This window comes from Halichoerus grypus, chromosome 8, assembly GCF_964656455.1.
Source record: "Halichoerus grypus chromosome 8, mHalGry1.hap1.1, whole genome shotgun sequence".
Classification (NCBI taxonomy): Eukaryota; Metazoa; Chordata; class Mammalia; order Carnivora; family Phocidae; genus Halichoerus; species Halichoerus grypus.
The window spans coordinates 38,268,996-38,281,766 of NC_135719.1; the positions used below are offsets into that span (position 1 = coordinate 38,268,996).

Below are 12,771 nucleotides of genomic sequence, written 5' to 3' on the forward strand. Positions count from 1 at the left end.
CCAAATGGAGGCTCAATGTCAACATCACTTTACTTGGAATAATCTATTCTGGAAAGCAGAAATACAATATTGGCACATGCCAAAATTGACTTACACTTAACCAATACTCTGTAGTAATCAAAGTTCAATCTGAAACCCATGAAAATGGTAAAAAACAAAACAAAATTAAAACAGAATGTTCAAGAAACATGAACTGATAACATGAGCTTGGATCTCTTTAGTAGTCTAGGACATGTAACAATACACAAACATGCCAACATCCTACAAAGCTCCTACAAGATTTTTAGAAGAAAGAACTGTTAAGGAAGACTGATTCATGACCCTTCCCTCTTTTATTAGCTAGTCCCATAAATGTAACTTCACTAAGCATTTACTAGATTCTTAACACTAATATTCAATCCTGCAAAAATTGTGTTTTATTGTCATATTTATATGATTATTAGCACCATAAAATACCAATAATTACTACATTTCAAATGTGTAAGTATAATCTAAGTTAAAAGCAAAATCTATTAGATTCTTTCAAGATTGACTATAACCAGATAATTCATATGCTGAAATGGACTACAGATTATATCTGAATATAAATGGCTAAAACATTGCATGAAGAATAATTCACATTTTTTTATTTTATAGAGTATTATTATAGTTTTATTGTGAAAAGCTATAATTTTTTTAGCTTAAGTAAACCATTGAAATTTTGAAACATTATATTTACTGAAATAAGCTAAAGCACAATGAATAAAGGAAGCGTGTGAACAAATAGTGAGATTATAAACTGGGAACAGCTGGAAAGACTTATGCTCTTAAATCACCAGACACTCAACTAAACCACAGTTCTAAATGGATAGTATTCATGCTGGGATCTTACCTTCCCAGGCTTCAGGTCTCAACAACCTTCTAGCGCAGGGAAAAATCTCATGCCCCAACTTGGAATAAGACAAAGAGAAGCCAGCATCAGTTCACTTCCTGACAAAAAAAGTTAAGTATTAGAGCTGGGCAAAAGTCACAATTGTCACTTTGCATGGTCTTCCTATGTTAAAAATAAAATCTTACTGACGAGAAACTGGGATATTTTTCAGCTGCCTTCCAATGGAAATGGTGGATGATAAAGACACTAAAAGGGTAATGAAAATTCAGAAGCAAATGCATAATCTGATATAACTTCATTATGCAACAAATAAGAAAATGAAGGAGCTTTAAAGAAGGATATATATTGTCTTTCATTGGCACTCTGCTTCCTAGAACAGCAATAAGCTAACTCAAGTTAATTCTGAAGAGTCTTTTCTACTCTTGGACAAATGACACAAATCAGTAAGACAAACTTAGACGACAAGCAGACCTAAGAGAGAAGGAATGTTTCCACTGTTTCATAACCATATCCCACCATGTTTGATAAGCATAGAGTCTGCTCTGAAAAAATGTGAAGTTTCAGGATTTATCCTCTTACAAGTTTTCTTCTAAGCATGGTAAAGTCAAGAAAGATGTATCAATTGTTTCTGCGGAGAATACTAATGAACAATCTTTATCAGAAGTAAGGTTATTACTATGAAAAGTGTTAAAAAAATGCATAGCTAAATAGAGCAGTTGTTTTATGCATTTGCAAATGTTCTTCTATTATAAGCTTCAAAGATGTTATTTCCTCTTTGTAACAGTGTTCTAAAGATTAGTCTAAATTCTGATGTTTAACAAAGTATATGGCCAAAAGTTAAAGAGGGCTTTGCTGTGATTAATATCACAGTAGCATTTGAACTTTTTTTCTTTGAACCACAACCCTCCAGTAAATTTAGAGATGAAAAGACAGAAGTCTTATCTATAAAGAGTGCCAAGACTCACCCTATCTTATAACCAAATGACCTTAAAAAAACTTTAAAATTTCCTGTGGTTAATAAAATGACTCATAAAATCCAGACAATTCCTTTCGGTAACTGAGTTTTATAAAACATATAGTGAGGCCCAGCTAAACTGCTGACAGACACAAATAAAATATATAATTAAATGAGGCAACATGCCAAATGAAGAAGCACCATAAATGTTGGTTTTCTTGCATTTTCCAATTGTAAGTAATCGTCAAACTTCAATCATTTTACTTTTGAATAATTATCCTTTTGCACATTACCCACATTTGTACTCCTTAAACAGCCTCTCAAATAGCATTCAGTCTTTTATCACCTGACAAATGATGACTCCACCTATCCAACAGTGGGAATGCTACTCTGTGGATAGGGGATGGAACTTGGCCTCAGTCAAGGCAGCGGAGACCTTCCCTGGTCTGAGCTTGTGGCTGTGTAGGCAGATACTTCTCGGAATGCCCCTCTGGGAAAATCCTGGTGATCAGGCTCAGGGAATCAGAGTTTACTAAGTCACTCCGGGTAACTATTCCAACAAATATCCCTTTGCCAAGTTAAACCTTCTATCACAAAGCTCCACCTCCACACTATGCATTTTGGCTCCAAGGTGATTACAAGATGGATGGAGGAAAGTGAAGCAGCAAGTAAAGGCCTCATCCAGCTAGTGAAGCAAAGATAGGTGCAAACAAACCCTATTCCCCTAACCTTGCTCCAAGAATCTAGAAGGTTCTAGATGGGTGGTTGAAAGATTAGGGGCTGGTAACATTTGTCTAAACTGGCCAAGAGGACAAAAGCTAGAAAGGGCTGCTGCCTGGATTGTTCTCTAGGGAAAGACTGAAATAGACAAGAAAAAAGACTACTAGGTGCCCAGTCTAATGTACCTTCTTGGGTTACCTGATTCGATAGGGGCCTGTGCTTTTCACTGTATTTGAGTTATTTTACAACTTTGTATATTGTTTAGAACTTACTCTAATGCAAATTAAATTTATCCAAATAATACAGCACATTGCCCTGTGCATATTAACCTATATCTATTTGCAAATTCACTTCAACATGTCTGATCACCTGTGTGTGTTGTTTGAATTCTCTGAGTCAGTTGTAACATCTTACTGTTCCCTCATTAATTAATTAAGTATATCTTTGATATGTATTAATTTTATATTTGTAAGGAAATCATATTTCCTTCTATAAAAATTTATTTTTTACCAGTTTTGAAGGTCCTCCACTGAGATGGAGTCATCTAACAGAGCTAGATAGATAAAGTTGCCAGAGAAGTGCACCTCCTACACAGCTAAAGCCCAGGCATGTCTTTTCCTGGTCCCAGAGGTGAATTCCAAGCAAGAATAGAACTTAAAATTTACGGGCTCCCTGTTTCTCTAGCTTTTTCCTTTATTTACTAATTTTATGGTTTTGTTGTGGTGGTGGTGGTGGTGGTTCACTTACTACTGTTAAATTATTTTCCATTAGTGAGAACACTGATGAGTAATTTGGTTTGAGAGTTTCATAATCTGATGATCTCTGTAAATGGATGACAGGGATCTATTCTCTATCAGGTGAAAGATGACAGGGCATCTGGTTTGTTGGACTTTTATTAAAATTTTATTTTTAAGTTCAAATCAATTAAAAATTTCATATGCCCTGGGAAGGAGAATATCTCTTTGTTATTTATGAGTAAAATTTTATGTTTCTGTTTACTCTTGACCTTGCCAAAGTTATAGATCTGAAGATATAAGTTCTCTCCATTTCTATCACATAGAAAGGTCTTTACCTCTCATTCAGTGAGTATGAAATGTCTTCCTGTCTCCAGAGTCTCTTAAAGTTCTGTTCAAATTGACTTAGAGAGATAAATAAGCTCTTATACAAATTCAATATTCCTAAAATTCCCAGAATAGGAAAGTGAACCTCTGATGATTTTAATGTGCTAAACTTATAAAAAATTACTTTCAGTGACAATAAAAAATATTTGAAGAATCCAAGTTCATATTAGTAAATTTGTGGTAAACAAAACTAACTTAGGACTTCGGCTTAATAAAAACAGCTATGTTTTTTATCACTGTTAAATATAATTTTAAATACATTTTATTCTACTAGGGTTTGTTTTCCCTAAACTTAATACAGGTTTACTGATTAAATAAGTTAATAGTACTCCTGCACATTATTAAAATCTAGGAAAAACATAAAACTGTGTTCAACTGAGTTGAATAACTGATCTGACAAATATCTTATTTCAATCATAATTGTTTTATAGTATTTACATTTTATAGTAGATCATATCCAAGGTTTCTTAAAGCCTTAGACTGATATTAAATTGAATTAAATAATATCCATTAAGCCCTTAATCTTTAAGCTACTTTTTTGTTTTTGTTTTTTTTAAGATTTTATTTATTTATTTGATGGAGAGACACAGCGAGAGCAGGAACACAAGCAGGGGGAGTGGGAGAGGGAGAAGCAGGCTTCCCGCCGAGCAGGGAGCCCGATGAGGGGCTTGATCCCAGGACTCTTTAACGACTGAGCCACTCAGGTGCCCCTAAGCTACTTTTGCTTAAGGTTATAACTTTGGATCATATTAATGAACATACTTATTTTTATAATTTTAAGAAGTCACATAAAGGATGCACGTGGGCCACCAATGGAAATGGTTGGGATAAATGTTGTGCCAGTGCTCCATGAGAAGAGCCACTTATTCCTCTTCACGACCGGACCCTGCAAGCACTGGAGTCGGTGCTACTGTTGCCTGACAGACATTTAAATCAAACATGACTGAGATGGACTGGGTCATGATACATAATAGTCCAAATCATGCTAGTGATGGGACGGTACAACTTGGACTGCCATTTGGTTGCAGCAAAGAAGAAAAAGTTCAGTTCTTTCAATGGTTGAAAATCATGCCAAATGGAGTAACACTGAGGATGGACTATCAGGAGAGAAGCACAAGGAGGCCTTCCTGCAATTTGCTTCAAAGGAGACAGCAGAAAATGCTCTAGGGAAACACAAGGAAAGAATAGGGCACAGGTATATTGAGATCTTCAGAAATGCCAGGAATGAAATCAAGGATTTTATGATCCACCAAGAAGATTGCTGGGCTAGCCATCAGGACCATAAGATAGACCAATAGGAGGAAAAGGGGGGTATTATAGAGTTGGGCTCTGTATGACAGAATGCCACCAGGAGGGGATGGATATGATGGCAGTTATGGAGGTTTTGGTGACTATGGTGGCTATAATAATTATGGCTATAGAAATGACGGCTTTGATGACAGAGTGAGAGATGGAAGAGGTATGGGAGGACATGGCTATGGCAGAGCTGGTGATGGTGGTCATTTTGTATCTATGAGAGGATCACCTATTCATGCAGCTGAAAATGACATTGCGAATTTCTTCTCAGCACTAAATCCAATACAAGTGCATACCGATATGGCAGCTGATGGCAGAGCAACAGAAGGAGACACAGAATTTGTGACACATGAATATGCTGTAGCCGCCATGTCTAAAGATAAGAATAACATGCAACATTGATACATTGAACTTTTCTTGAATTCTCCTGGAGGCAGGTCTGGAAAGGAAGGTTCTGGAATGGGAGGCTATGGCAGAGAAGGAATGGATAATCAGGGAGGTTATGGATCTGTTCGAAGAATGGGAATATGTAACAATTACAATGGGGGATATGGTACTCAAGGTGGCTTGGGTAGTTATGGCCATGGTGGTGGAGGGAGTGGAGATTACTATGAGCAAGGTGGCATGAGTGGAGGTAGATGGCACGGAATGTATCAAAGCATAACCACCAACATAGAAGTCCTGACAACACTGTCTGGTCTACTAGAATTTCTTACAAATTTAATTTCTTTTGTATTTTAGGAACTCTATAATGACTGAAGGAATGCGTTTTTTTTTTAAGATTTTATTTATTTATTTGACAAAGATAGAGAGATAGTGAAAGAGAGAACACAAACAGGGGGAGCAGCAGGCAGGCAGAGGGAGAGGGAGAAGCAGACTCTCCACTGAGCAGGGACCCCCATGTGGGTCTCGATCCCAGGACACTGGGATCATGACCTGAGCCGAAGGCAGCTGCTTAACTGACTGAGCCACGCGGGCGCCCCTGAAGGAATGTATTTTCAAAATAGTATTTTGTAAAGCAATAGATTGTGATGGGAAAATTTGCTTTCTGTAGGTTTTTTAAAAAAATTTTTTATTTAAATTCAATTAACATATAATGTATTGTTGTTTTCAGAGGTACAGAAATACCCAGTGCTCATTCCATTGCATGCCCTCCTTAATGTCATCACCCAGTTACCCTATCTCTCCACCTCCCCACCCCTCCAGCAACCCTCAGTTTGTGTCCTATGATTAAGAGTTTCTTATGGTTTGTCTACCTCTCTGGTTTCATCTTGTTTTATTTTTTCCTTTCTTCCACTATGATCCTCTGTATTGTTTCTTAAATTCCGCATATCAGTGAGATCATATGATAATTGTCTTTCTCTGATTAACTTATTTCACTTAGCATAATACCCTCTAGTTCCACTCATGTCATTGCAAATGGCAAGATTTCATTTTTTTGATGGTTGCATAATATTCCATTGTATATATATACCAACTCTTTATCCATTCATCTGTTGATGGACATCTGGGCTCTTTCCACAGTCTGGCCATTGTGGACAAGCTGCTATGAACATTGGGGTGCAGGTGCGCCATCAGATCACTACATTTGTATCTTTCAGGTAAATACCTAGTAGTGCAATTGCTGTGTCGTAGGGTAGCTCTATTTCAACTTTCTGAGGAACTTCCATATTGTTTTCCAGAGTGGCTGCACATCCTTGCATTCCCACCAACAGTGTAAGAGGGTTCCCCTTTCTCCACATTCTCACCAACATCTGTCATTTCCTGACCTTTAATTTTAGCCATTCTGACTGGTGTGAGGTGGTATCTCATTGTGATTTTTATTTGTATTTCCCTGATGCTGAGTGATGTTGAGCACTTTTTCATGTGCCTGTTGGTCATTTGGATGTCTTCTTTGCAGAAATGTCTGTTCATGTTTTCTGCACATTTTTCTTTTATTAACATATAATGTATTATTTGCTTCAGGGATACAGGTCTGTGATTCATCAGTCTTACACAATTCATAGCACTCACCATAGCACATATGCATCCCAATGTCCATAACCCAGCCACCCCATCCCTCCCACCCCCCTCGACTCCAGCAAACCTGTTTGTTTCCTGAGATTAAGAGTCTTTATGAGGGGGGTGAGAGGATGGGTTAGCTCAGTGATGGGTATTAAGGCAGGCACATATAGATTTTAGTTAGCACTGGGTGTTATACGAAAACAATGAATCATGGATCACTATATCAAAAACTAATGATGTATTGCATGGTGACTAACATAACATAATAAAATAAAAATATATATATAAAAAGAGTCTCTTATGGTTTGTCTCCCTCTCTGGTTTCACCTTGTTTCATTTTTCCCCTATGATCCTCTGCCTTCTCAAATTCCACATATCAGTAAGATCATATGATAACTGTCTTTCTCTGATTGACTTATTTTGCTTAGCATAATACCCTCTAGTTCCATCCACATCTATTATTGTATTATTACTGACGTGTTTCTTTGATTTTGTTATTAATTGGCTTATATATTTGGCTACTCCCATGTTAGGGGCATAAATATTTACAACTGTTAGATCTTCTTGTTGGATTGACCCTTTAAGTATGACATAGTGTCCTTCCTCATCTCTTATTATAGTCTTTGTTTTAAAATCAAATTTGTCTGATATAAGGATTGGCACCCCAGCTTTCTTTTGATGTAGATTAGCATGATAAACGGTTTTCCACCCCCTCACTTTGAATCTGGAGGTGTTTTGGGGTCTAAAATGAGTCTCTTGCAGACAGCATACTGATGGGTCTTGCTTTTTTATCCAATCTGATACCCTGTGTTTTTTGATTGGGGCATTTAGCCCATTTACGCTCAGAGTAACTATTGAAAGATATGAATTTAGTGCCATTGTATTACCTCTAAAGTCACTGTTTCTGTTATTGTGTCTGTTCCTTTCTGGTATATGTTACTTTGAGCTCTCTCTTTGCTTAGAGGATCCCTTTTAATACTTCTTGCAGGGCTGGTTTGGTGATCGCAAATTCTTTAAGTTTCTGTTTGTCGTGGAAGATTTTTATCACTCCTTTTTTGAATGACATCCTAGCTGGATAAAGTACTCTTGGCTGCATATTTTTCTCATTTAGCACCCTGAATATATCATACCAGTACTTTCTGGCCTGCCAGGTCTCTGTGGATAGGTCTTCTGCCAACTAATGTCTCTATTGTTGTAGGTTTCGGACCTCTTGCCCCAAGCTGCTTTCAGGATTTTCTCTTTGTCTCTAAGATTTGCAAGTTTCACTATTATTTGTTGGGGTGCTGACCTGTTTTTTATTTTGAGGAGGGGGGGGTTCTCTGTGCCTCCTGGACTTTGATGCCTGTTCCCTTCCCCAGAGTAGGGAAGTTCACCACTATAATTTGCTCCAATATACCTTCTGCCCCCCTCTCTTTCCTCTTCTTCTGGGATTCCAATTATTCTAATATTGTTTCACTTTATCGCTTGAATTCTCCTCTTGTGATCCGTAGTTGTTTATCTCTCTTTTTCTCAGCTCCTTTATTCTCCATCGTTTGGTCTTCTATATCACTGATTCTCTCTTCTGTCTCACTTACCCTAGTAGTTAGAGCCAGCATTATTATTGCTTCTCATTAATGGCCTTTTTGATTTCAACTTGGTTAGATTTTAGTTCTTTTATTTCTCCAGAAAGAGATTCTCTAGTGTCTTCTATGCTTTCTTCAAGCCCAGCTAGTATCTTTATAAACGTTATTCTGAACTCTAGTTCCGACATCTCACTATGTCCATACTGATTAGGTCCCTGGCAGTCAGTACTGCCTCTTGTTCTCTTTTTTGAAGTGAGTTTTTCCGTCTTGTCATTCTTGCAGAAAGTGGTTGCTTTTCTGTTTGTAGTGTTGTAGCTATTCTTTTCTTAGATCTCCAGTTGAGTACACAGGTGTTCAGAATGATTTGAGAGCGATCTAGCTGAATTCCTGGGACCAGACGAAATTAAGGTCTCCTCCTACTCCTCCGCTACCTTGGACTCCTCTCCTTTCTGTAGGTTTTATTTGTTACATACTTTGACTTAAAAATAAATTTTTATATTCAAACCACTAATGTTGATACTTTTTTACATATTAATTACTGCTAAGGATGTGCTGCTTTCATAAGATTTGGGTTGATGTACTTTACTATCAGCTCTACAAGAAGTAGTATAATCTTAGAGGACAATCGTTTACCTTTGGATAGCTGTAAGTCTTAATAAGCAGACATCTCGAATAGACCTTGGAAAATAATTGGTATAACATTTTTCATTTAATTTCTCCTGGACAATACTGTAAATGTAAAACCTAAAGATCAGTAAAGACCGTTAATTTCTATATTAGTCATTCTTTTTCAAATGTGACTTATCAGGCATAACTCTGAAATGTTGAAGATCTAAGAGGTATCAGGGTTTCTGAATATTCTTAATTGTGTTACCTGGGGATGGGAGTATTGGAAGTTTAAATTCTAGCCCTAATTTTAGAATAAAACTCCCTCAGCACTTGACTGAAGTACCAAAAAATGTTCCCAAAAAAGTGATAGTTGTAAGTTATCTCAAATGTCTTAGACTAGGTTAAGGTTCTCAGTGACATGAGAATTTAGTACAAGTACAAAAGTATTTACTGTGGAGTATAATTCTCACAGCTGTACTTTTCAGTTTTCCTGCCCAATGGTCATTGAAATGATATACATTTCAATAACTGTATAAATTATTTTTAAAAATGTAAGAGACAAGTCCATGTGATAGTCTTAATTAAAATGAGTGTCCTGGAAGTTGTAGTTTGCATTTGACATCTGTTTGGAGTTTTAGAGCCATTGTGTTAAAAAATAGTATATGCTGCAAAGAAAAGGTTTTACTTTTTTTTTTTTTTTTTTAATTTAAATTCAAGTTAGTTAAGATATAATGTATTATTAGTTTCAGGGGTAGAATTTAGGGATTCCTCAGTTGCATAAAACACCCAGTGCTCATTACATCAAGTGCCCTCCTTAATGCCCTTCACCCAATTACTCCACCCCCCACCCACCCCACCTCCCCTCCAGCAATCCTCAGTTTGTTTCCTAGAATTAAGAGACTAGTTTCTCATGGTTTGCCTCTCTGTCTGTATTTATGTTATTTTCTTTTTCCTTTCCTTCCCCTATTTTCATCTGTTTTGTTTCTTAAATTCCACACGAGTGAAATCATATGGTATTTGTCTTTCTCTGACTGACTTATTTCACTTAGCATAATACCCCCTAGTTCTATACATGTCATTGCAAATGACAAGATTTCATTCCTTTTTGATGGCGGAATACTATTCCATTGTATATATATGAAAAGGTTTTACATTTAATCCCTTTGAGTCATATGGCTTTTTTCCAAATTGGCTAATGGATCAAAATGAAACCTGTCAATGTGAATTCAATTACTGACCCTGTTACTTGTTTTTGCTAGAAATATTATTAATGTAATAAATAACAACATGGGAGATTAAAAGGGGGGGAGGTATGTGGCAGTAAAAAGTTGTATTATGTGTAGCATGGGTTTTGCATATCTACTAAATTGCTTGTATATTTTAGACAGCTCTAAACTTCCCATCCCTTGGTTTTCTCTATGAAGTAGAAGTTAATTACTTAGGTGAAAGCTATAATTGATATGAGTAAGAAGACTATACTAGGAACAACTGTGACAGAGAAATACAACTCTGTGTACACTTTTGTTTTTCAAGGAAAAAAGAATAGTTCTGTTTGAAAGCACCTGAAAGCAGTTTTCAGGTTTTTTGGTCTCCAAACCAAAGGACTCTCGGCCTCACTAAGGACTCCAGAGTTTCTGTTTACCTGGGTAGAATTATTGGTATTTACTATATTGAAAATTGAAATGTTAAATTTTTAAAAATACATAGTTACTGATTCATTGAAGAAAAGAATGATAACCACACAGCATGTTATAAATAACATCTTAATGTTATTATAAAAGTGGTTTGAACTGGCAGAACCCATGAGAGAGAACTAGGGATAACTAAAGTAAGGGTCAGTTTGGTCTAGAATATGAGAAAGCATAATGATGGACAAAACATGCAAAGTAAATTTTATTTTGTCCCTTTCAACTAAAAAGGTAACCAAGTATGGTTTCTCAGGTACCTTTGAAACTATATTAATCAAGTGCCCAAATCTCCTCTGGCAACTGTTTTGATTTTGCTTTACCAAAATTAGATCCTAAATATAGAAAAAATAAAATTTTCAGTTTATCTTTTACCCATCTAAAACTATCTTTGAGAATTCCCAGAGAACCCTGGAAAATCACACTTTTTTTTTTTTTTTGCCTTTTACCTTATAGAAACAGAGATGATTGAAATAATTATAATACTAACATATTGAACAAAAATCTCCAGAATTTCCTGGAGATTTATCAATGCCTTTGCTATACATAATATGTTTTTAATCTCAGGGCAAATACAGATCAAAACTCTGAACTGAAATTCTTATAGGTTCCAATAGAGAATTTTACCTTTCTCCATTCTGACATTATTGGTTACAAAAATAAATTACCCACAACCACTAAGTATCTGTCATCTACATAGTTTTTGTTTTAATGTGATGCTTTTCAGAAGGCAATGCTATAGGCTATAAGGCACAGTTTGTGTCCTAAACCAAAAAGGACAGTCCCAGAGCCTCATGGACAAGAAATGTACCATTCGCTAGAAATTTTTGACACTTAAAAAAAAAAAAAAAAAAAAGATTCTTAGTTACAATATTCTGAGATGATAGGATTGAATCAGGATTTCTAGGATTCTTTATAATTCAGAAGCAAACAGCTTTGCAAAAGCAGACTGCTAACCGAAGATGCTGAGGAACATAGGAATGAATAAACTGACGAAGGAAAATTGAGTAGTTATCTGTTTAGAATATTGATAATATTGTTATCTATTTTTCTGATATTAAAAAATCTTCTCTTTCTTAACCTATCAATATCACACAGCAATTTAGTAAATGGTACTTTTGTTAAATGAAAATATTTTGAAATATCTGATTCTTATTGAGCATCCTCTGACTCCCAAATTCAGAAACTGAGTCATATTACTCTTAATGGCATTATTGTTACCTTCGTGTGTCCAATAAGACTCTATTCTCCTTATTATTAGGATAAAACTGGGCTAATCATTTGAGCAACCAAGCCCCTACCTGGACTGTCATATTTGAGAATAATTCTCATTGACAAGACATTTCTATAGAATTAAAGTTCACTGGGCGCCTGGGTGGCTCAGTTGGTTAAGCCACTGCCTTCAGCTCAGGTCATGATCCTGGAGTCCCAGGATCGAGTCCCGCATCGGGCTCCCTGCTCAGCGGGGAGCCTGCTTCGCCCTCTGACCCTCCCCCCTCTCATGCTCTCTCTCTCTATCTCATTCTCTCTCTCAAATAAATAAATAAAATCTTAAAAAAAAAAAAAAAAAGAATTAAAGTTCACTTATAGATCCGAATTCTACAAAAACCACCTGGTAATACTGGCCTGGTACCTGGCTTACAGGTTCAAGCTTTACAGGTAGGTTGTGAGGATGTCACTTACTGAAAGGCCAAGAACCTTAGCAAATTTGGGGGACTTCAAGAGGAACTCATCCAAATTTATAGAAGTATCAGTGAAATCTGGTAGAGTTACTTTCTTAGGCTTGGTTTCCTAGCCTCCAGATAGCAAATAATAGAAGCTTATAAAAGTGCATTCCAAGATTCCTTATAAAAATTTTCAGACAGAATTTTTAACCTTCACAAGTGTTCAACACTGAATGGCACAAATTTGCAAAAGCAAATTGAAGGTGACCTAGATGTTTAATTAA

General features: G+C 36.2%; 1 protein-coding gene and 1 pseudogene across 31 annotated transcripts in view; one reads left to right on the forward strand and one right to left on the reverse strand.

The window, feature by feature from the left end:
* The window catches only part of NRG4 (neuregulin 4), a 201,846-nt gene that overhangs the window by 98,001 nt on the left and 91,074 nt on the right, over positions 1–12,771 (reverse strand). For 4 of the 31 annotated variants that reach the window (XR_013450383.1, XR_013450382.1, XR_013450381.1 and 1 more), the window contains exon 6: positions 872–969. The exons of 26 other annotated variants lie outside the window; for them this stretch is intronic. The gene's annotated coding sequence lies outside the window, so the exon portion shown is untranslated. The remainder of the gene's footprint in view (positions 1–871; positions 970–12,771) is intronic. One more of the 31 variants, XR_013450384.1, reaches the window with a different exon arrangement.
* LOC118519920 (heterogeneous nuclear ribonucleoprotein H3 pseudogene) lies at positions 4,616–5,704 on the forward strand (annotated as a pseudogene).